This window comes from Pseudophryne corroboree, chromosome 4 (assembly GCF_028390025.1).
Source record: "Pseudophryne corroboree isolate aPseCor3 chromosome 4, aPseCor3.hap2, whole genome shotgun sequence".
Classification (NCBI taxonomy): Eukaryota; Metazoa; Chordata; class Amphibia; order Anura; family Myobatrachidae; genus Pseudophryne; species Pseudophryne corroboree.
The window spans coordinates 602,654,408-602,680,410 of NC_086447.1; the positions used below are offsets into that span (position 1 = coordinate 602,654,408).

A 26,003-nucleotide genomic window follows, 5' to 3' on the forward strand; every position below is an offset into this window, starting at 1 on the left:
AGCAAAACCAGCCTCGGGCTCTTTGAGCCGGTCCTGGTTGAAAAAATATGGGGGAAAAAGTGACAGGGGTTCCCCCATATTTAATCAACCAGCACCGGGCTCTGCGCCTTGTCCTGGTTCCAAAAATACGGGGGACAAAAAGCGTAGGGGTCCCCCGTATTTCTGAAACCAGCACCGGGCTCCACTAGCCAGATACATAATGCCACAGCCGGGGGACACTTTTATATAGGTCCCGGCGGCCCTGGCATTACATACCCAACTAGTCACCCCTGGCCGGGGTACCCTGGAGGAGTGGGGACCCCTTCAATCAAGGGGTCCCCCCTCCAGCCACCCAAGGGCCAGGGGTGAAGCCCGAGGCTGTCCCCCCCATCCAAGGGCGGCGGATGGGGGGCTGTTAGCCTTTTTGTCAAAATGTGGATATTGTTTTTAATAGCAGTACTACAAGTCCCAGCAAGCCTCCCCCCGCAAGCTGGTACTTGGAGAACCACAAGTACCAGCATGCGGAGGAAAACCGGGCCCGCTGGTACCTGTAGTACTATTACTAAAAAAATACCCCAATAAAAACAGGACACACACACATTGAAAGTAAAAGTTTATTACATACATCCACACCTCCAAACATACATACTTACCTATGTTCACACGAGGGTCGGTCCTCTTCTCCATGTAGAATCCATGGGGTACCTGTTGGAAATATTATACTCACATAATCCAGTGTAGATCGGTCCTCTTCTGTTCTATTTGTAATCCACGTACTTTGCAAAATAAAAAAACGGACACCCGACCACGCACTGAAGGGGGCCCCATGTTTTCACATGGGACCCCTTTCCCCGACTGCCAGGAACCCCCCCCTGACTTCTGTCTAAGAGGGTTCCTTCAGCCAATCAGGGAGTGCCACGTCGTGGCACCCTCCTGATTGGCTGTGTGCTCCTGTAGTGTCTGTCAGGCAGCACACGGCAGTGATACAATGTAGCACCTATGCGCTACATTGTAACCAATGGTGGGAACTTTGAGGTCAGCAGTGAGGTTACTTTCGGTCAACCGCTGACCGCAAAGTTCCCACCATTGGTTACAATGTAGCGCATAGGCGCTACATTGTATCACTGCCGTGTGCTGCTTGACAGACACTACAGGAGCACACAGCCAATCAGGAGGGTGCCACGACGTGGCGCTCCCTGATTGGCTGAAGGAACCCTCTTAGAAAGAAGTCAGGGGGGGGTTCCTGGCAGTCGGGGAAAGGGATCCCATGTGAAAACATGGGGCCCCTTTCAGTGCGTGGTCGGGTGTCCATTTTTTTATTGTGCAAAGTACGTGGATTACAAATAGAACAGAAGAGGACCGATCTACACTGGATTATGTGAGTATAATTTTTCCAACAGGTACCCCATGGATTCTACATGGAGAAGAGGACCGACCCTCGTGTGAACATAGGTAAGTATGTATGTTTGGAGGTGTGGATGTATGTAATAAACTTTTACTTTCAAGGTGTGTGTGTCCTGTTTTTATTGGGGTATTTTTTTAGTAGTAGTACTACAGGTACCAGCGGGCCCGGTTTTCCTCTGCATGCTGGTACTTGTGGTTCTCCAAGTACCAGCTTGCGGGGGAGGCTTGCTGGGACTTGTAGTACTGCTACTAAAAACAATATCCACATTTTGACAAAAAGGCTATCAGCCCCCCATCCGCCGCCCTTGGATGGGGGGGACAGCCTCGGGCTTCATCCCTGGCCCTTGGGTGGCTGGAGGGGGGGGACCCCTTGATTGAAGGGGTCCCCACTCCTCCAGGGTACCCTGGCCAGGGGTGACTAGTTGGGTATGTAATGCCAGGGCCGCAGGGACTAATATAAAAGTGTCCCCCGGCTGTGGCATTATGTATCTGGCTAGTGGAGCCCGGTGCTGGTTTCAGAAATACGGGGGACCCCTACGCTTTTTGTCCCCCGTATTTTTGGAACCAGGACCAGGCTCTGCGCCTGGTGCTGGTTGATAAATATGGGGGAACCCCTGTCACTTATTTTCCCATATTTTTTCAACCAGGACCGGCTCAAAGAGCCCGAGGCTGGTTTTGCTTAGGAGGGGGGACCCTACGTATTTTTTAACAAAAAATTTAACACTTTCCCACCCCTTCCCACTGATAAACATGCACGGATCTCATGGATCCGTGCATGCCTATCAGAACACGGTAAAAAAAAGCAGGTCTGTTTTATTTTAGCACTTTTTTACGATTTGTATTTTTTCACGGCAGTGTTTGGCTATTGCCGGCAGTGTTTGTGAATTACACTTTTTAGTAAATGACCGAGTTCTACCAAATTACAGGCGTATTTGACCGATGGTGTATTCATTCGTATTTTTTTTCTTTGAGTTCCAAAAAAATACGAATGCCCTCATCACTGCCGTGATTTGAGTTTAGTAAATTCCCGAGATGACACTTTGAAGAAAAAACACCATCTCAGGCAAAATCGGGACCTTAGTAAATATACCCCAATGTGTACAATATAAAACATACATCACAATATTAGATGGCACTACTGTCTTTGTCAAATTAGTTCTGCTGAGCAATAACAGACATCCACGCAACCAAAGCTAGTAAATACAGAGAGATTATTGACAGACAAGTAGTAGATCACTACCACACTGATAAAAATACAGATTTCTGAGAGAAAAATTTCTTCTAGTTTAGTCACTTACACTGTTATCCAGTTAAATATTTATTTATTAAAAATAATTCAAATTAAACAGCCAATTCAGAACTATTTTTTCTTCCTATTCTGTATCTTTTTCATCCTATTTTGCCACAAGAGGGGCCACTTTATAAGAAAGACATGCTATCCTTGAGCGTGTGGTTGCGCTCTGAAATACGTAGACCTTGGGTGGTTAAACGCAGTTGGCCTTCAGCCTTGTGGATGGTAACGCACACCAACTATTCTTATCACTAAATGGTGCTGTGTTTTATAAATGAAGGATAATAATAATAATAATAATAATAATAATAGTAGTAGTTGTAGTAATAATTAGAGATGTGCACCGGAAATTTTTTCGGGTTTTGTGTTTTGGTTTTGGATTCGGTTCCGCGGCTGTGTTTTGGATTCGGACGCGTTTTGGCAAAACCTCCCTGAAAATTTTTTGTCGGATTCGGGTGTGTTTTGGATTCTGGTGTTTTTTTTCCAAAAACCCCTCAAAAACAGCTTAAATCATAGAATTTGGGGGTAATTTTCATCCCATAGTATTATTAACCTCAATAATCACAATTTACACTCATTTCCAGTCTATTCTGAACACCTCACACCTCACAATACTATTTTTAGTCCTAAAATTTGCACCAAGGTCGCTGAATGACTAAGCAAAGCGACCCAAGAGGGCGGCACAAACACCTGGCCCATCTAGGAGTGGCACTGCAGTGTCAGACAGGATGGCACTTAAAAAAATTGGCCCCAAACAGCACACAATGCAAAGAAAAGAGAAAAAGAGGTGCACTGTGGTCGCTGGACGGCTAAGCTAAACGACACAAAGACCTCAATATCACAGGAATTATTTGTTCTAATCAATGGTATTATTGGTCCAAATCAATGGAAGAAAATGACAAAATCACTGGAATTATTCGTTCTAATCAATGGTATTATTGGTCCAAATCACTGGAATTATTTGTTCTAATCAATGGTATTATTGGTCCAAATCACTGGGAAAAAATGACAAAATCACTGGAATTATTCGTTCTAATCAATGGTATTATTGGTCCAAATTACTGGAAGAAATTACAAAATCACTGGAATTATTTGTTCTAATCAATAGTATTATTGGTCCAAATCACTGGAAAAAAATGACAAAATCACTGGAATTATTGGTATTATTGGTCCAAATCACTGGAAGAAAATGACAAAATCACTGGAATTATTCGTAAACATTTGTAGAAAGTCGCTGCTTTCTGACTACAGAAATGCTCAGATATTCCTGCGAATCCACAATCCCTTCCCAGAGGAAAAAGAAATTGAGAAACCGTTGTTTGAGAACATTTGTTCTCTTTCCCTTACAAAGGAACAAACCACTTTCCAAGAAGACTGACGTTTTGGGGATTATGGAGACATAATGTTTTTGAATATAAATCCTAAAGCAGGTGGTGTATTAGAGCAAAAGAGTGCAAGAGACCAGCCATGCAGTTTCTGAAATATTGTGACAAAATGTTACTGTATTTCTTAAGCACTCATTCCTAACTCTGCTAAGTACTGTTTGGTATACTGTATCTGGCTTCCATGAGGTAGTTGTCCATTATTTCAGCTTCCATTGACCTTTTTGAAAGCGGTAGAAGTTATCGATTCTTTTTATTTTTATTTTCCCCTATTTTTTATTTTCTCCTGCATAGCCCAGTAAAATGTTGCAATGTTAAGTATTGACTTGTGCCTTCTGGGGGTCCACTTCTTCACCAAACCCAGCCAAATCTCATCCTAACCCTCTGTTCCACGTTCTCTATGTACCCCATCTGTGTCACCCATGTCTGTCTACCCCTCCCCTTTAGATTGTAAGCTCTCACCTCGTGTGCTTATCCTTTGTCTTACTTTAATAATCTTCAACTGTACCACATCCAGCAGTCTTCTGCCACCTGATACTTATTCCAGTGTCATCTGCTGATGTAACTATGTGTATTTACCCTGTACTTGTCCTATACTGTCATCACCTGTAAGTTGCTGTTTTCCTGTTTGACTATTTATGTACTCTGTAATTGGGCGCTGTAGAACCCTTGTGGCGCCATATAAATAAAGGATAATAATAATAATAATAATAATAATAATAATAATAATATAGGGTGTATAATCCCCAGGTGTAACTCACACATCACACAGTACAGTATATAGGGTGTATAATCCCCAGGTGTATCTCACACATCGCTCAGTACAGATTACAGGATGTATAATCACCAGGTGTATAACACACGTCGCACAGTACAGTATACATACTGGTCACAACAATGCAGCAGATATTGAGCACTGATCAGGATACTAGAAGTGACACAGAGCTGCAAGATACAGCAATGGCCTACTGTACTGTACTATATATGTATACTGCTGGTCACCAAAATGCTGCACTGTCCTACTATTTACTGCTCACAAAAATGCAGCACAGATATGGAATGGAAACTTGCAGTGACACTGAGCTGCAAGATACTACAGCAATGGCCTAATGTACTGTACAACTATATACTGTTGGTCACCAAAATGCTGCACTGTAATACTATATATACTGCTCACAAAATGCAGCACAGATATGGAATGGATACTTGCAGTGACACTGAGCTGCAAGATACTACAGCAATGGCCTAATGTACTGTACAACTATATACTGTTGGTCACCAAAATGCTGCACTGTAATACTATATATACTGCTCACAAAATGCAGCACAGATATGGAATGGATACTTGCAGTGACACTGAGCTGCATTATACTACAGCAATGGCCTACTGTACTGTACAACTATATACTGTTGGTCACCAAAATGAAGCACTGTAATACTATATAATTATACTGCTCACACAAATGCAGCACAGATATGGAATGGGTACTTGCAGTGACACTGAGCTGCAAGATACTACAGCAATGGCCTAATGTACTGTACAACTATATACTGTTGGTCACCAAAATGCTGCACTGTAATACTATATATACTGCTCACAAAAATGCAGCACAGATATGGAATGGATACTTGCAGTGACACAGAGCTGCAAGATACAGCAATGGCCTACTGTACTGTACAACTATATACTGTTGGTCACCAAAATGAAGCACACTGAGCACAGATATTTGCAGCACACTGAGCACAGATTACGGAGCTTTTCAGGGAGAGAACGCAGCCACGTCCTCTCCATTTAATCTCCAATGCACGAGTGAAAATGGCGGCGACGCGCGGCTCTTTATATAGAATACGAATCTCGCGAGAATCCGACAGCGGGATGATGACGTTCGGGCACGTTCGGGTTAACCGAGCAAGGCGGGAAGATCTGAGGCTGCCTCGGAACCGTGTAAAATAGGTGAAGTTCGGGGGGGTTCGGATCTCGAGGAACCGAACCCGCTCATCTCTAGTAATAATAATAATAATCATAATAATAACAACCTGTTGCCTTTGGAAGGCAAGTAGGATTTCTATGCAAGGTATCGCTATTAACTTGATTTCTTACTGGACAATATTGGTTTGTGAAGTTAAATAGATGAGCTACTGTAGACCTCTATAGTGCTGAGTATAGCTGATTCCAAATCAATCAGGATGTTGTTATCAATCACAACTTCATAGGTAACAGCCATTACGTAGTCAGCAATCGTCTCAGCCACTCTCAAAAACTTCAACTAAAAGAAAAAATAATTCTCCAAATTCTATTCAGTTGTTTGACAAGTTTATCTTTTTTATGTTGTTGTACCAGTAAAGTGCCGAGACCACTTTTGACTTCATCAGTATAAACAAAATATAGTTTCTTGTAGTCAGCATAAGCTACAGGGCACAATTATTCATAAGATGGTAAAGGCGGCAGCCTAGAGCCTGATGAGCCCTAGGGAGCCCGCCTGACAACCACCACCTTCATGTATTTCAATCCGTTTTTTATTAAGTTTCCAACTACAGGTTCGTCGCATATATAAAACTAATCAGCGCACTCTCCTTGTGTGTCCTAGTTGCACTGCATTGTGACTAAGAAGTATTTTTGGCAAAAAAAAAAAGAAGTTAAAAAGATGTCCGACGCTAGAAGATTCTCACGTGACCTGGCGTGCCAAGATGGGCTGATTGGCATGACTGCATCAAAGATAAAAAAACATAGACACAAAGAATTTGACGGCAGATAAGAAGCACTTGGCCCATCTAGTCTGCCCCTTTTTTTAAATTCTTTAGGCAATCTCAAACCCTTTTGAACCTTAGTTCTTTGTAAGGATATTCATATGCCTAACCTATGCATGTTTAAATTGCTCTAATGACTTACCTCTACCACCTCTGATGGGAGGATATTCCACTTGTCCACTACCCTCTCTGTGAAGTAATTTTTCCTTAAATTTCCCCTAAACCTGCCTCCCTTCATTATCAAGATGTATGAGAAAATATCCGTACCCTCTGATGTAAACAAGTGTGAGCTTTTCTTGGGATGTTGTCACCATCTTTTCCAATGAATGTTGTGAGAAGGATAACGTCTTCATAAAAAAATGTGGCTGTGGATGCTGCAGGTATGAAAGCATGGAATTTCTAGGTCACAGGAATTGGAACTGTATTTTTAAAGATATTAGTAAGAAATATTGCTATCTTAATATGTTGTTCTTGTGCTGAAGTTGCTGTGGTGTAAAAATCTGATTATCATATGGACATTGCAGGCTTGCCTGGGCTGATAACCTCTTCACTCTGCCACCTACACCATTGCAAGGCCCTTTGCCATGAGCAGTCGCTGAAAAACGCCAATCTGCTTCTATACCAAAATCATCTTAATGAGAGCATAAGTTGGCCAAATTTTTTCTTGTTCTTAAATTGTGCAGCTGACCCATCGGAAAAGTAGAAAATCTTTTTTGGTCTTATCTCAAATGTTGTCTTCAAGAAGTTTATGAGTTTCCTCTGTAAGCAGTAGACTGCAACTGTGTTGTGTTCCTGAAAGTCTGAAATAACAACGTAGCTATGATGCTCAGTTTTTGTTTCTACTTGTAATACACCACCATTTGGAGAATTATAGCTTGAACACTGGTCCAGTGATAGCTCTGGGCTTCATCCTGCGTGACAAAAGAGTAGTTCTTGGCAAAATCAAAATCTGAAATGGCAATACTAAAAAAAAAATGAAGCCTTCTGCCAGTTCCAACCCATCAAGTAGCCCCACCTAGAGTAGCAGCAACAAATGGTGATGATCTATAGTAATCTATCTTAAAATATGTGAAAGACATAACATTATCTTAAACTTTTAAATATTTTAGTATTAACATACTGTGTCATTGACCATGCGGGAGAATATATTCTTTTGGATGTCTATAGGACTCACCGTGGGGCGATCAAGTGGCGCATCGATGACTCCCTTTTGTTGCCTCCCTCGACTCTCTCAGCCACCAAGTTAACTTTGATGCATTAATTTTCTCCTGTAGTTCTCTGGGAAGCACAAAAGGCCGCTATTCGAGGCCATCTTATAGCTAAAGCATCCGTAACACGAAAAAAGGCAACTCAGGAAATTTTGGGGAAGATGTATTAAGTCTAGAGAAGGGATAATGAAGTGATAAAGCAGTGATAAGTGCAAGGTAATAACGCACCAGCCAATCTTCACGGATTTGAAAAATGACAGTTATGAGCTGTTTGGCTGGTGCATTATCACCCTCCATTTATCACTGCTTTATCACTTCTTTATCCCTTCTCCAAGCTTAATACATCTGCCCATTGTCCTTAGACTATAAAATATCTGCCTCATTAGCTCAAGATAAAAGTTCCCCCACTGCATGTCTTCTGACCGAGATAGAACACCTTAAAGGTCAGTTGAGCACCCTCCTGTCTCGCCGGGAAGCAGCCATTTTGCAGGAGTTACGTCAGTGGTTCTATGATAAAGCTGACAAAATAGATACCCATTTAGCAAATAAATTGTGACTTAAATAAGCCTCGGGTATGATAAGTTGTATTCCCGTAAACTAGGTACTACCTTCTATGATCCTTAAGTAATGGTTGAGGAGTTCAGGTACTTTTATAATTCTCTTTATGATTTACAAGAGTACATTCATATTTATAATTTACAAGAGTACATTCATACTTATCGACCCCTTCTTGGCTATGTGTATTGGAATTCCATCTTTCTCTGCTTAATTAAGACATCTAGGTAGAGTGTCAGATCCGAACGGCTTTGTGGATCCGGATCGTGGTTTTTAGAAGATGGCTGGACTGTTTCTTTAAACAAGAGTTGAGCAGGACGAATAATAGTCTTTTTAATAGGTTTATTCAAACAAGGAAAAATCACCCTGTACAGCAAGCATAAGACAGAGTGGGTTATCCAGAAGAATGAGCCCTCGGGAAGTCACTACCATAATCAGGTTGAAAGAATCACTCTGGGAGGGTTGATAACTGTGGAGATCTTGAGCAATGAGAGGTTTTAAGCAGACTGTGGTGCATTCACTAAGGTAGACTAACTGGGTTGTCTGATGCCGCAGAGAGACCGGGCTTGTATCACTGGAATGGTCAGACAACTGAGACTGGAACTGAGACTGAGAAAGCACTGGCCGATTACCGACTACAGAAAAGTCCCAACGCCCCCCAGAGCACTGGTCCCTGGAGGATGACATAGAGATGACTGCTGCTATAAAATCTATGTGATCCTCAGCTGCTCCGGGTCTGGCATGCCCTCCAAATGTGATTCCAAATAGCACTACAGGAACTAGCATGCCCTCCCAGGGGTGGCTGCTAGGCTCTCAATTTGGGTGTATTTCTGTATGTGCCAATATCATGAGGCCTTACAATAGACAATTACATCGCCCAGAGTGGGACCTGTTATTATGCAGTGTAGGGACCATCAGAGGCGTCACTAGGGTTGGTGTCACCCGGTGTGGTAACTCATGGTGTCACACCCCACGTACTTCCTCCCATATTATAGCACACGGAATCTTGGCGGGGGGTGGTGACGGGGCGTCGATGCACCGTTTCAGGGGCGTGGTCCGGACAACGCAGACGTTTCTGGACCATATGTGGGGCGGGCTGCAGCGGCTGCATGACAGCACACGCAGCTGCTGCGACCCAAAAGATGGCGGCCAGGCGACTGCCTTCACAGCTAGGCTGCGGAGGGAGAGGGCCACCCTTAAAATGCGAGCGCATCTATGTATAGCAAATGCAATGTGCTCGCATATCAGCGGGGGGGGGGGGCGGACTTGGCATGTGGGGTGCCCTTAACCTGTGCTGGGGAGCCCCCCCACATGCTAGAGAAAGCAGTTGTAGTTTTGCTACTTTTAGCAAAACTACTACTGATGCTGAATTAGGCCCAAAATCCATTGATATGTCAACAGTCATGGATGAGTGCATACACACGCACCCGCTAGCGACCCAAATATTAAAGCAAAAATTACGGGTAGCTGGAGCACTGCTTCCCACTACCCCTTATTATTCCCCCTTACTGCTCTGGGCAGTGGGAGCATCACTCTCCCGCTGTCTGCGTCCACAATTGAGGCGTTCTATTTCTGTCTGTGTAGTGGGAGCGTGCTACGGTACGCTCTGCTGCTCCAAACTGGCAGCTGAAACGACTGACAGCCAGCCAGGGAGTGACAGCAGCAGCCAGCAGGAGACTCCAAGTTCAATGAACTGCACACTGCATTACAGGTCCTCCCTATTGTAACGCAGCGGCAGCACTACATAATGCAGTCTCCTCCCACTTCTCCCTCCCAGTATTGCTAGCGGCGCTGGTGGGCATGGTAACATCACGAAGACTGATGTCATAGCCAGTGCCAGATTAAGGTTCACATGGGCCTGGAGCTGAAATTCATGAAAGGCCTATTGTGTGCTGCCGCAGGGGATGTGACTAGTGATGTGGGGGGCATGACCAGTGGTGTGGTGGTGTGACCTGCATCATGGGTTGTATCAAGAGCCTTCCTTTAATTGCCCTGCCCCTACACATTATCATCCCTCAGCTTGGCATATTTGCGTCAATCACGACTAGGGTGCACGTGTGCGTCTAAGTACAAGCACCCATAGGAATACATGAGCAGCGTACTAAACCGCAGCTCAGCTGGTGAAATGTGGTGTCATGTGGTGACATGTGGGGATATGGGGTATCATGTATTGAAATGTGGTGTCATGTGGTGACATGTGGGGATATGGGGTATCACGTATTGAAATGTGGTGTCATGTGGTGACATGTGGGGATATGGGGTATCATGTATTGAAATGTGCTGTCATGTGGTGACATGTGGGGATATGGGGTATCATGTATTGAAATGTGCTGTCATGTGGTGACATGTGGGGATATGGGGGTATCATGTATTGAAATGTGGTGTCATGTGGTGACATGTGGGGATATGGGGTATCATGTATTGAAATGTGGTGTCATGTGGTGACATGTGGGGATATGGGGTATCATGTATTGAAATGTGGTGTCATGTGGTGACATGTGGGGATATGGGGTATCATGTATTGAAATGTGGTGTCATGTGGTGACATGTGGGGATATGGGGTATCATGTATTGAAATGTGGTGTCATGTGGTGACATGTGGGGATATGGGGTATCATGTATTGAAATGTGGTGTCATGTGGTGACATGTGGGGATATGGGGTATCATGTATTGAAATGTGGTGTCATGTGGTGACATGTGGGGATATGGGGTATCATGTATTGAAATGTGGTGTCATGTGGTGACATGTGGGGATATGGGGGAATCATGTATTGAAATGTGGTGTCATGTGGTGACATGTGGGGATATGGGGTATCATGTATTGAAATGTGGTGTCATGTGGTGACATGTGGGGATATGGGGTATCATGTATTGAAATGTGGTGTCATGTGGTGAATTGTGGTGTTGTGGTGAAATGTGGCATCTTGGTGGTGACATGTGGGGATATGGGGTATCATGTGGTGTCTTAGAGGTGGCATTAGATGTACTTGGTGGTGGCACTGATTAATCTCCCCTACACAGCAACCGCAAACATATCCCTGTCCAAGAACCCATTACTGAAGCACCCCATCCACGTACATCCATTACCCCATCTCTCCCCAATTCATTATCAATCCCTCCTCCCAACACCCATTAGCACATTCATCCACCCACTCTTTCAGCTCCCATAAAGCTACCCTCACAGCAGCACCCACACTACACACACAGCACCCATACTACGCTCACACAGCAGCACCCATACTACGCTCACACAGCACCCATACTACGCTCACACAGCAGCACCCATACTACGCTCACACAGCACCCATACTACGCTCACACAGCAGCACCCACTCTATGCTCACACAGCACCCATACTACGCTCACACAGCAGCACCCATACTACGCTCACACAGCAGCACCCATACTACGCTCACACAGCACCCATACTACGCTCACACAGCAGCACCCACTCTATGCTCACACAGCACCCATACTACGCTCACACAGCAGCACCCACTCTACGCTCACACAGCAGCACCCACTCTACGCTCACACAGCAGCACCCACTCTACGCTCACACAGCAGCACTCATACTTCACTCACACAGCAGCACCCATACTACTCTCACACAGCAGCACCCATACTACACTCACACAGCACCCATACTACGCTCACACAGCAGCACCCACTCTACACTCACACAGCAGCACTCATACTACGCTCACACAGCAGCACCCACTCTACGCTCACACAGCAGCACTCATACTTCACTCACACAGCACCCATACTACGCTCACACAGCAGCACCCACTCTAATCTCACACAGCAGCACTCATACTACGCTCACACAGCAGCACCCACTCTACGCTCACACAGCAGCACTCATACTTCACTCACACAGCAGCACCCATACTACTCTCACACAGCAGCACCCATACTACGCTCACACAGCAGCACCCATACTACGCTCACACAGCAGCACCCATACTACGCTCACACGGCAGCACCCATACTACGCTCACACGGCAGCACCCATACTACGCTCACACAGCAGCACCCATACTACTCTCACAAAGCGGCACCCATACTACGCTCACACACCGGCACCCATACTACGCTCACACACCAGCACCCATACTACGCTCACACACCAGCACCCATACTACACTCACACAGCGGCACCCATACTACTCTCACACAGCGGCACCCATACTACACAGCACCCATACTACACTCACACAGCGGCACCCATACTACACTCACACATGGGCACCCATACTACAAAGCACCCATACTACACTCACACAGCTGCACCCATACTACACAGCACCCATACTACACTCACACATCAGCACCCATACTACACAGCACCCATACTACACTCACACAGCGGCACCCATACTACGCTCACACAGCACCCATACTACACAGCACCCATACTACTCTCACACAGCACCTACACTACATTCACACAGCACCCATACTACTCTCACACAGCACCCATACTACATTCACACAGTGGCACCCATACTATGCTCACACAGCACTCATACTACAGTCACAAGTGGCACCCATACTACATTCACACAGCCCCAATTAGCTCTCCCCCCCACCTAACACTCAGTAACCCAACAATTTCTACATCCCAATGCCCATTAACAAATTCAGCCTCATACACACACACGCACACCTCATAAATCGATTCTGCTAATCATGGAGCATTTATAGAAGTTACCTGGCTGGCATCATGCAGCACATCACCAGCAGCTCCTTCCTCCTGTAGTATAGTGTGGGAGGCGGAGCTTGTGTGTGTCAGGCTCAGGACCCGAGTGAGGAGAGAGTGTCCGGACTCTGGAGGAAAGGGGAGGGTCGGCCACTGCACTGCCTGCACGGCTCTGTACTGCGCTGCCTGCTGATCTCACTAAACAGGTGAGAGTGTCGGACTTTAGGAGGCGGGGCCTGGAAGGAGGGGGTATGGTCTCAGCCGTGGACCAGTGTTTCTCATGTCAGGGGATGGGGGTGCGTGTGAGTGCGCGGCTCGTTTTGGTGTCACCCTATTGAAGGGTGACACCCGGGTGCGGGCCGCACCCCCCGCACCCACCTCATGACGCCACTGGGGACCATCGGTATCAGAGAAGCATTGAAGTTGGCCCGGTGGCTTACTATGTATTTGCAAATGCATGCAACAAATATCTCTAAATTTCTATTACTAAATAGTTTTTCAAGTATTGTTGCAGGTAATATTTAGTGTGTGGGGGACAATCCCCCTTTCTGTTTACTGTTTGGTATGAACCCTCCCTTACATGCTCCTGAAGAGTACTGCCAGATTGATTTGAGCAGCTTCCACTGTGTTTGGTTGCTGTTATGAGAGTTATGGATGGAATCAGCATTTAAAGGGCATGCTGGTTCCTGTAGTGCTCTTTGGAGATCCCAGGGGTGGCTCCTAGGTAAGCTAGCTCTCAATTTGGGTGTATTTCTGTATGCGCCTTTATCATGAGGCCTGACAATAGACAGTTACATGGCCCAGAGTGGGTACGGTTATTTTGAAGTTGACCTTGTGGCTAACCATGTATGCATGCAACAAATCTCTGAATATCTATTACCATATAGTTTTTCAAGGATTGTTGCAGGTACTATTTAGTGTGTCTGGGGGTACAACCCCCGTTTCTGTTTTCACTACTGGGGCTGCCCAAGGGACAGGGTCGGACTGGCCCACAGGGCTACCAGGGAAACCATCGGTAGGCCCCATGGCCTGAGGACCCAATCCTTCCTCTAGGGATCAGGTTCAAGACTGTGCACTTGTATTATACATTGTATATATGTTGCATTACACTGCACTAAACTATTGTGTATTTCAAGCCTCTGTGGAGGCTGGCCACACCCCCTTGGTAGGCTGACCACACCCCTAAGTATGGGTCCTATCACAGCATTCCTCCGGGGGGCCAATCATGCCCCAGTCCGACACTGTCAAGGGATGGCACTTTCATGTATCATTTCATTCTTTAACATTTGTTGAAGCTCAAATATCTTGCAGTAGTTTTTTTAATCTCTTTTCTGCTTCTGGTAACTGGTGAAATATCACCAAACCAAGCCTCCCACATTTCCTATACATGTGCATGTGAGGGTAATATACAGAGTGGGTGTAGCTCAATGTCCTGTAATCGTGAAAGGGGGCAGTTAATGAGTGTGGATGAGTGAGGCACAGTTTGCTGAGAAAATTGTATTTATTTGTGTAAATCTTCACGTGTGCCATAATACTGTTCTTACAAAGTTTAAATCATCTGTACTAAGGGGGTAATTCAGATCCAACATACAGTGACAGATCACAACAAAGAGTCAGAGGAAACAGGTGGGTGGGTAGGTAGGCATAATGGAGAAAGGTGTCAATTAAAGAACCAGGCCTCTGTCATACAGGACAGGGGGCAAGGCAGAGTGGAGCCACAGGGTGGTTGTAAGTCCCAGCCAATGGGAATACCAATATGGTGACAGGGGAGATCAGTGAAGCAAAGTATAGGGCAGGCACTCACTGGCAATGCACAGTTGCAGTGGAGGTCCCCATTGCTGTATCATCATATAGGCTACACTGCATCCTCAGACAGAAAGAACCAGCAGAGAGGGACACTCTGCGGGAGCACCGTGAAGTATGGAAATGCAAGAAGCCTCAAATGCGTTATGTATTCAATTGTCAATAAATTTGATGCTGATGGCTGGAATTTACTGAATCTGATAAGTATAAAAATATATGCAATGGTAGTTAGTTATCAGATTCAGCATGTTCTCCTTGACTTTCTCCTCTAACGCTGGAGCGCCCCTTAAACTAAATTATCAGTTTTCCTCTCTTGGGTTGGGTCTTGGTTGCCTTGTACCCACCCTACAAATCCCCTTGGATCTTTCCCACACCCCTCCATGTTTTACCCTGTTATCATTCTTCTCTGCTTTGTTTATCATTATAATCCAACTAGGTGATTCATTGCGCCCTACGGGCGCTCTTCACACCGTCGTGAGGGGCTACGCCCCCTTAACCCTTGCACACCCTTGTGGTGTGCAATATTTTTATTATATGGAGTATTACATCCAATCATAATTGTGTGAGTGGTTAAAAATTGCACGGACAAAGGGCGTGCAATGGTTAAGGGGTGGAAGCCCCTTGCAACGGCATGAACAGCGCACGCAGGACCTGGTGAATCACCTAGTAGGTGCTTTGGTTGGGGGAGTAGGGGGTGTAAGGAAGAGGCGGATGGGATCCTGGGGCGTCGCGGGAGGGGTGGTTGCGGTTGTGCCGCAGGTGGGGGAGGGGCTGGTGCCGCAGGTGGGGGAGGGTGCACGGGTGCCGTGGGTGGTGATCCGGAGCCACTGCGGGTGGGTGAGGAGCAGTTGCGGGGTGGGGCAGGGGTGGATGCGGTGGGAGGTACGGGTGCGGGGTCGCTGCGGGTGGGGGAGGGGGTCCGGAGCTACCGCGGGTGCTGGAGTGGGTGTGGGGGGGTGCCGCGGATGGGGCCTGGAGGTAATGTGAGTGGGGAAGGGGCGGTAATGCTTATCCTGCTCCTCCTCCTGTCAGCAGCTAAGCTGCTGTCCTCCCTTTGGCAGTGGCTCTCCCGGAGACTCACACAGCAGCCAGTCAGTTAGCGCCGGTGTCCCAACGCGCCGCATTACAGGGAAGAAGATGCATGCAATAAACTACAGCTCCCAGCAGCCCTAAGGGCCGGAATGCTTCGGCAGTAAGGACTGCTGGGAGCTGTAGTTTATTTAGTGCGTCTACTTCCCTGTAATGCGGCACGTTGGGACACTGGTGCTAACAATAGTGACTGGCTGGCAGAACTGAGTGACTGGCTGAATCAATGTAAAAGGTGAGAGTGCTGTGCAGTGTCAGTGACACTGCACACAGGTCCGGCGCTAGCCGTTCAGCAAAGGGATGCAGTGCAGGGAGGCACCAGGAAGGAGAGGCATTCTCCCTGCTCTGTATCCCTGTGCTGAGCTGCTGCTGCTATCCCTGCTGCTGCTGTCACACATGCAGCGGCGCCGGCAGCACAAAACCTCCTCTCCCCCTCGGCGCCTGCAGCACAAATCCTCTTCTCCCCCTCCCCTCCTCTGTGTGAAATTCAGTGGCCAGGCAGGAGCCAAAGGGGGCGGAGCTAGACGGGACCATGCTGCGGCAGGAGGATGAGCTGCTACAGCTTCGGCCAGCCAGACTTCATTAGGTGTCTGGAAAGAGAGTGAGTGTGTGTGTGTGTGTGTGTGTGTGTGTGTGTGTGTGTGTGTGTGTGTGTGTGTGTGTATACAGTGTCTGTGTATACTGTATATATGTGTATGTGTGTAATGTATGTACAGTATGTATGTGTGTGAGTTTGTATATATATATATGTGTCTGTTGTGTGTGTGTATGTGTGACTGCTGCATAATGTGTGTAAGCATCACTGGTACAGGAGGCGTTACGTGTGTAAGCGGCACTGGTACAGGGGGCGTTACGTGTTTTTGTCACTGGTACAGGGGGCGTGACGTGTCTAACTGTCACTGATACAGGGGGCGTTACGTGACTAAGCATCACTGCTACAACAGGGGGCGTTACGTGTGTAAGCGACACTGGTACAGGGGGCGTTACGTCTCTAAGCGTCACTGGTACAGAGGGCGTTACGTGTGTAAGCGTCACTGGTACAGAGGGCGTTACGTGTCTAAGCGTCACTGCTACAACAGGGGGCATTACGTGTGTAAGCGGCACTGGTATAGGGGGCGTTACGCGTGTAAGCGGCACTGGTACAGGGGGCGTTACGTGTGTAATCAGCACTGCTACAGGGGGTGTTACGTGTGTAAGCGGCACTGCTACAGGGGGCGTTACGTGTGTAAGCGGCACTGGTAGAGGGGGCGCTACGTGTGTAAGCGGCACTGGTACAGGGAGCGTTATGTGTGTAAGCGGCACCGGTACAGGGTTCGTTACGTGTGTAAGCGGCACTGGTACAGGGCGCGTTACGTGTGTAACTGGAACTGCTACAGGGGGCGTTATGTGTGTAAGCGGCACTGCTACAGGGGGGCGTTACGTGTGTAAGCGGCACTGGTAGAGGGGGTGCTTTGTGTGTAAGTGTCACTGGTACAGGGGGGCGTTACGTCTGTAAGCATCACTACTACAGGGGGTGTTACGTGTGTAAGTGTCACTGGTACAGGGGGGGCATTACGTGTCTAAGTGGCACTGCTACAGGGGGCATTACGTGTGTAAGCGTCACTGGTACAGGGGGCGTTACGTGTGTAAGCGTCACTGCTACAGGGGGCATTACGTGTGTAAGTGGCACTGGTACAGGGGGTGTTACGTTTGTAAGCGGCACTGGTATAGAGGGCGTTATGTGTGTAAGCGTCACTGCTACATGGGGCATTACGTGTGTAAGCGTCACTGGTACAGGGGGGCGTTACGTGTGTAAGTATCACAGGTACAGGGGGCATTGTGTGTAAGCAGCACTGGTATAGGGGGCGTTACGTGTGTAAGCGTTACTGGTACAGGGGGGGTTACGTGTGTAAGCGTCACTGGTACGGGGGGCGTTACGTGTCTACGCGTCACTGGTACAGAGGGCGTTACGTGTGTAAGCGTCACTGCTACAGGGGGCATTACGTGTAAAAGTGGCACTGGTACAGGGGGTGTTACATTTGTAAGCATCTCTGCTACATGGGGCGTTATGTGTGTAAGCGGCACTGGTACAGGGGGCGTTACTTGTGTAAGCGGCAGTGGTACAGAGGGCGTTATGTGTGTAAGCGTCACTGCTACATGGGGCATTACGTGTGTAAGCGTCACTGGTATAGGGGGCGTTATGTGTGTAAGCGACACTGCTACACGGGGTGTTACGTGCGTAAGCGGCACTGGTACAGGGGGGCGTTACGTGTGTAAGCGTCACTGCTACAAGGGGGAATTACGTATGTAGGCGTCAATGGTATAGGGGGGCGTTACGTGTGTCAGCGTCACCAGTACAGGGGGGAATTACGTATGTAGGCATCAATGGTATAGGGGGGCGTTACGTGTGTAAGCGGCACAGGTACAGGGGGTGTTACGTATGTAAGCGTCACTGGTACAGGGAGCGTTACGTGTGTAAGCGTCACTGTTACAGGGGGGAATTACGTATGTAGGCGTCAATGGTATAGGGGGGCGTTACGTGTGTAAGCGGCACAGGTACAGGGGGTGTTACGTATGTAAGCGTCACTGGTACAGGGAGCGTTACGTGTGTCAGCGTCACCGGTACAGGAGGCGTTACGTGTGTAAGCATCACTGTGAGTGCCGCGGGTGGTGATCCAGAGCCACTGCGGGTGGGTGAGGAGCAGTTGCAAGGTTGCCCCGGGTGGGGCAGGGGCGGATGCGGTGGGAGGTACGGGTGCGGGGTCGCTGCGGGTGGGGGAGGGGGTCCGGAGCTACTGCGGGTGCTGGAGGGCGTGTGGGGGGGTGCCACGGATGGGGCCCGGAAGTAATGTGAGTGGGGAAGGGGCGGTAATGCTTATCCTGCTCCTCCTCCTGTCAGCAAGCTGCTGTCCTCCCTTTGGCAGTGGCTCTCCCGGAGACTCACACAGCAGCCAGTCAGTTAGCGCCGATGTCCCAAAGCGCCGCATTACAGGGAAGATGCACGCAATAAACTACAGCTCCCAGCAGCCCTAAGGGGAGCCGGAATGCTTCGGCGCTAAGGGCTGCTGGGAGCTGTAGTTTATTTAGTGTGTCTACTTCCCTGTAATGCGGCACGTTGGGACACTGGTGCTAACAATAGTGACTGGCTGGCAGAACTGAGTGACTGGCTGAATCAATGTAAAAGATGAGAGTGCTGTGCAGTGTCAGCGACACTGCACACAGGTCCGGCGCTAGCCGCTCAACAAAGGGATGCAGTCCAGGGAAGCACCAGGAAGGAGAGGCATTCTCCCTGCTCTGTATCCCTGTACTGAGCTGCTGCTGCTATCCCTGCTGCTGCTGTCACACATGCAGCGGCGCCGGCAGCACAAAACCTCCTCTCCCCCTCGGTGCCTGCAGCACAAGGCCTCCTCTCCCCCTCCCCTCCTCTGTGTGAAATTCAGTGGCCAGGCAGGAGCCAAAGGGGGTGGTGCTAGACGGGACCATGCTGCGGCAGGAGGATGAGATTCTACAGCTTCGGCCAGTCAGACTTCATTAGGTAAGTGTCTGGAAAGAGAGTGAGTGTGTGTGTGTGTGTGTGTGTGTGTGTGTGTGTGTGTGTGTGTGTGTGTGTGTGTGTATATACAGTGTCTGTGTATACTGTATATATGTGTGACTGTGTATGTGTGTAATGTATGTACAGTATGTATGTGTGTGAGTTTGTATATATATGTGTGTCTGGTGTGTGTGTGTGTGTGTGTGTGTGTGTGTGTGTGTCTGCTGCATAATGTGTGTAAGCGTCACTGGTACAGGAGGCGTTACGTGTGTAAGCGGCACTGGTACAGGGGGCGTTACGTGTTTTTGTCACTGGTACAGGGGGCGTGATGTGTCTAAACGTCACTGCTACAGGGGGCGTTACGTGTCTAAGTGTCACTGCTATAGGGGGCATTACGTGTGTAAGTGGCACTGGTACAGGAGGCGTTATGTCTCTAAACGTCACTGGTACAGAGGGCGTTACGTGTGTAAGCGTCACTGGTACAGGGGGCGTTACGTGTCTAAGCGTCACTGCTACAACAGGTGGCGTTACGTGTGTAAGTGGCACTGGTACAGGGGGCGTTACGCGTGTCAGCAGCACTGGTACAGGGGGTGTTACGTGTGTAATCGGCACTGCTACAGAGGGTGTTACGTGTGTAAGTGGCACTGCTACAGGGGGCGTTACGTGTGTAAGCGGCACTGGTAGAGGGGGCGCTACGTGTGTAAGCAGCACTGGTACAGGGGGGCGTTATGTGTCTAAGCGGCACTGCTACAGAGGGCATTACGTGTGTTAGCGTCACTGGTACAGGGGGGGCATTACGTGTGTAAGCGTCACTGCTACAGGGGGCATTACGTGTGTAAGCGTCACTGCTACAGGGGGCATTACGTGTGTAAGCGGCACTGCTACAGGGGGCATTACGTGTGTAAACGGCACTGGTACAGGGGGCCTTACGTGTGTAAGCGGCAGTGGTACAGAGGGCGTTACGTGTGTAAGCATCACTAGTACAGGGAGGGCGTTACGTGTGTAAGCAGCACTGTTACGGGGGGCGTTACGTGTCTAAGTGGCACTGGTACAGGGAGCGTTACGTGTGTAAACGGCACTGGTACATGGGGAGTTACGTGTGTAAGCGGCACTGGTACAGTGGGCGTTACGTGTGTAAGCGGCACTGCTACAGGGGGTGTTACGTGTGTAAGTGGAACTGCTACAGGGGGTGTTACGTGTGTAAGCGGCACTGGTAGAGGGGGGCGTTACGTGTGTAAGCGGCACTGGTACAGGGGGCGTTACGTGTGTAAGCGTCACTGGTACAGGGGGCGTTACGTGTATAAGCGTCACTGCTACGGGGGTGTTACGTGTGTAAGCGTCACTGGTACAGGGGGCGTTACGTGTGTAAGCGTCACTGGTACAGGGGGTGTTACGTGTGTAAGCGTAACTGGTACAGGGAGCGTTACGTGTTTAATCGGCACTGGTACAGGGGGCGTTACGTGTGTAAGCGGCACTGGTACAGGGGGCGTTACTTGTGTAAGCGGCACTGAACAGGGGGCGTTACGTGTGTAAGCGGCACTGAACAGGGGGCGTTACGTGTGTAAGCGGCATTGGTAAAGGGGGCGCTACGTGTGTAAGCGTCACTGGTACAGGGGGGCGTTACGTGTCTAAGCAGCACTGCTACAGGGGGCATTACGTGTGTAAGTGTCACTGGTACAGGGGGGCGTTACGTGTGTAAGCATCACTGTAACAGGGGGCATTACATGTATAAGCGTCACTGCTAAAGGGGGCATTACGTGTGTAAGCAGCACTGGTATAGGGGGCTTTACGTGTGTAAGCGTCACTGGTACAGGGGGCGTTATGTGTGTAAGCGGCACTGGTACAGGGGGCGTTACGTGTGTAAGCGGCACTGGTACAGAGGGCGTTTACGTGTCTAAGCGTCACTGCTACAGGGGGCATTACGTGTGTAAGCGTCACTGGTACAGGGGACGTTACGTGTCTAAGCGTCACTGCTACAGGGGGTGTTACGTGTGTAAGCGGCACTGCTACAGGGGGTGTTACGTGTGTAAGCGTCACTGTTACAGGGAGCATTATGTGTGTAAGCGGCACCGGTACAGGGGGCGTTACGTGTGTAAGCGGCACTGGTACAGGGGGTGTTACGTGTGTAAGCGGCACTGCTACAGGGGGCGTTACGTGTGTAAGTGGCACTGCTACAGGGGGTGTTACGTGTGTAAGCGGCACTGATACAGGGGGCGTTACGTGTCTAAGCGTCACTGCTACAGGGGGCAATACGTGTGTGAGCGTCACTGGTACAGGGGGGCGTTACGCATGTAAGCATCACTGCTACAGTGTGTGTTACGTGTGTAAGCGGCACTGGTACAGGGGGCGTTACGTGTGTAAGCGTCACTGCTACAGGGGGCATTACGTGTGTAAGCAGCACTTGTATAGGGGGCGTTACGTGTGTAAGCGGCACTGGTACAGGGGGCGTTACGTGTCTAAGCATTACTGGTAATGGGGGCGTTACGTGTGTAAGCGTCACTGGTACAGGGGACGTTACGTGTCTAAGCGTCACTGCTACAGGGGGCGTTACGTGTGTAAGCGGCACTGCTACAGGGGGTGTTACGTGTGTAAGCGTCACTGTTACAGGGAGCATTATGTGTGTAAGCGGCACCGGTACAGGGGGCGTTACGTGTGTAAGCGGCACTGGTACAGGGGGCGTTACGTGTGTAAGCGGCACTGCTACAGGGGGCGTTACGTGTGTAAGCGGCACTGCTACAGGGAGCGTTACGTGTGTAAGCGGCACTGCTACAGGGGGCATTACGTGTGTAAGCGGCACTGGTAGAGGGGGTGCTACGTGTGTAAGCGTCACTGGTACGGGGGCATTACGTGTGTAAGCGGCACCGGTACAGGGGGCGTTACGTGTGTAAGCGGCACTGGTACAGGGGGCGTTACGTGTGTAAGCGGCACTGCTACAGGGGGCGTTACGTGTGTAAGCGGCACTGGTACAGAGAGCGTTACTTGTGTAAGCGGCACTGCTACAGGGGGCGTTATGTGTGTAAGCGGCATTGGAAAAGGGGGCGCTACGTGTGTAAGCGGCACTACTACAGGGGGATTACGTGTGTAAGCGTCACTGGTACAGGGGGGCGTTACGTGTGTAAGCATCACTGAAACAGGGGGCATTACATGTATAAGCGGCACTGCTACAGGGGGCATTACGTGTGTAAGCAGCACTGGTATAGGGGCGTTACGTGTGTAAGCGTCACTGGTACAGGGGGGCGTTACGTGTGTAAGCGTCACTGGTACGGGGGGGCATTACGTGTGTAAGCGGCACCGGTACAGGGGGCGTTACGTGTGTAAGCGGCACTGGTACAGGGGGCGTTACGTGTGTAAGCGGCACTGCTACAGGGGGCGTTACGTGTGTAAGCGGCACTGGTACAGAGAGCGTTACTTGTGTAAGCGGCACTGCTACAGGGGGCGTTATGTGTGTAAGCGGCATTGGAAAAGGGGGCGCTACGTGTGTAAGCGGCACTACTACAGGGGGATTACGTGTGTAAGCGTCACTGGTACAGGGGGGCGTTACGTGTGTAAGCATCACTGAAACAGGGGGCATTACATGTATAAGCGGCACTGCTACAGGGGGCATTACGTGTGTAAGCAGCACTGGTATAGGGGCGTTACGTGTGTAAGCGTCACTGGTACAGGGGGGCGTTACGTGTGTAAGCGGCACTGGTACAGGGGGCGTTACGTGTCTAAGCGGCACTGGTACAGAGGGCATTACGTGTCTTAGCGTCACTGCTACAGGGGGCATTACGTGTGTAAGCGTCACTGGTACAGGGGGGCGTCACACGTGTAAGCATCACTGCTACAGGGGGTGTTACGTGTGTAAGTGGCACTGGTACAGGGGGCGTTACGTGTGTAAGCGTCACTGCTACAGGGGGCATTACGTGTGTAAGCAGCACTGGTATAGGGGGCGTTACGTGTGTAAGCGGCACTGGTACAGGGGGCGTTACGTGTCTAAGCATTACTGGTACGGGGGGCGTTACGTGTGTAAGCGTCACTGGTACAAGGGACGTTACGTGTCTAAACGTCACTGCTACAGGGGGCGTTACGTGTGTAAGCGGTACTGCTACAGGGGGTGTTACGTGTGTAAGCGTCACTGTTACAGGGAGCATTATGTGTGTAAGCGGCACCGGTACAGGGGGCGTTACGTGTGTAAGCGGCACCGGTACAGGGGGCGTTACGTGTGTAAGCGGCACTGCTACAGGGGGCGTTACATGTGTAAGCGGCACTGGTAGAGGGGGTGCTACGTGTGTAAGCGTAACTGGTACGGTGGGGGCGTTACGTGTGTAAGCATCACTGCTACAGGGGGTGTTACGTGTGTAAGCTTCACTGGTACAGGGGGGCGTTACGTGTCTAAGTGGCACTGCTACAGGGAGCATTACGTGTGTAATCGTCACTGGTACAGGGGGCGTTACGTGTGTTAGCGTCACTGCTACAGGGGGCATTACGTGTGTAAGTGGCACTGGTACAGGGGGTGTTACACGTGTAAGCATCACTGCTACAGGGGTGTTACGTGTGTAAGTGGCACTGGTACAGGGGGCGTTACGTGTGTAAACGTCACTGCTACAGGGGGCATTACGTGTGTAAGCAGCACTGGTATAGGGGGCGTTACGTGTGTAAGCGGCACCGGTACAGGGGGCGTTACATGTGTAAGCGGCACTGGTACAGGGGGCGTTACGTGTGTAAGCGGCACTGCTACAGGGGGCGTTACGTGTGTAAGCGGCACTGCTACAGGGGGCGTTACATGTGTAAGCGGCACAGGTAGAGGGGGTGCTACGTGTGTAAGCAGCACTGGTACGGTGGGGGCGGTACGTGTGTAAGCATCACTGCTACAGGGGGCATTACGTGTGTAAGCAGCACTGGTATAGGGGGCGTTACGTGTGTAAGCGGCACTGGTACAGGGGGCGTTACGTGTCTAAGCATTACTGGTACGGGGGGCGTTACGTGTGTAAGCGTCACTGGTAGAGGGGACATTACGTGTCTAAACGTCACTGCTACAGGGGGCGTTACGTGTGAAAGCGGCACTGCTACAGGGGGCGTTACGTGTGTAAGCGTCACTGTTACAGGGAGCATTATGTGTGTAAGCGGCACCGGTACAGGGGGCGTTACGTGTGTAAGCGGCACCGGTACAGGGGGCGTTACGTGTGTAAGCGGCACTGCTACAGGGGGCGTTACATGTGTAAGCGGCACAGGTAGAGGGGGTGCTACGTGTGTAAGCGTCACGGGTACGGTGGGAGCGTTACGTGTGTAAGCATCACTGCTACAGGGGGTGTTACGTGTGTAAGCGTCACTGGTACAGGGGGGCGTTACGTGTCTAAGTGGCACTGCTACAGGGAGCATTACGTGTGTAAGCGTCACTGGTACAGGGGGCGTTACGTGTGTAAGCGTCAGTGCTACAGGGGGCATTACGTGTGTAATACCCCTTTTCCACTAGCTTAAAAAACACGGGTAAATGCACGGGGGCGCGCATTTACCCGTGTTTTTTGCAAGTGGAAAAGGGTAAACCCGGATCAAGTGACCCGTGAATCCTACCCGGCTATTTACCTGGGTAGGACACGGGACTGATCCGGGTAGGGTTGTAGTGTAAACGGGAGCCGTGTCGATGCGACACGGCTCCCATTTACACTGTATGGAAGGGCGGCGCTGGGAGATCATGTGATCTCCCTGCGCCGCCCCTGCCGCGTCACTAGAAGCGTCACCAACCCGGCATATGCCGGGTTGTGACTGCTGATGGGAAAGGGGCCGAGCACGGGTCGCAGCAGGGGGCAGCTCCCGTGTCAGGCTCCCGGCTGCGACCCGTGCTCGTAAGTGGAAAAGGGGTGTAAGTGGCACTGGTATAGGGGGGCGTTACGTGTGTAAGCATTACTGGTATAGGGGGGCGTTACGTGTGTAAGCGGCACTGGTACAGGGGGCGTTACGTGTCTAAGCATTACTGGTACGGGGGCGTTACGTGTGTAAGCGTCACTGGTACAAGGGACGTTACGTGTCTAAACGTCACTGCTACAGGGAGCGTTAAGTGTGTAAGCGGTACTGCTACAGGGGGTGTTACGTGTGTAAGCGTCACTGTTACAGGGAGCATTATGTGTGTAAGCGGCACCGGTACAGGGGGCGTTACGTGTGTAAGCGGCACCGGTACAGGGGGCGTTACGTGTGTAAGCGGCACTGCTACAGGGGGCGTTACATGTGTAAGCGGCACTGGTAGAGGGGGTGCTACGTGTGTAAGCGTAACTGGTACGGTGGGGGGCGTTACGTGTGTAAGCATCACTGCTACAGGGGGTGTTACGTGTGTAAGCTTCACTGGTACAGGGG

General features: G+C 49.6%; 1 long non-coding RNA gene across 1 annotated transcript in view; it reads left to right on the forward strand.

Moving 5' to 3' along the window:
• The first annotated feature begins 13,352 nt into the window (after positions 1-13,352).
• LOC134910030 (uncharacterized) overlaps positions 13,353-26,003 on the forward strand; it is a 91,648-nt gene continuing 78,997 nt past the window's right edge. Inside the window, exon 1 of the long non-coding RNA XR_010176097.1 lies at positions 13,353-13,479. This is a non-coding gene — a long non-coding RNA (uncharacterized LOC134910030). The remainder of the gene's footprint in view (positions 13,480-26,003) is intronic.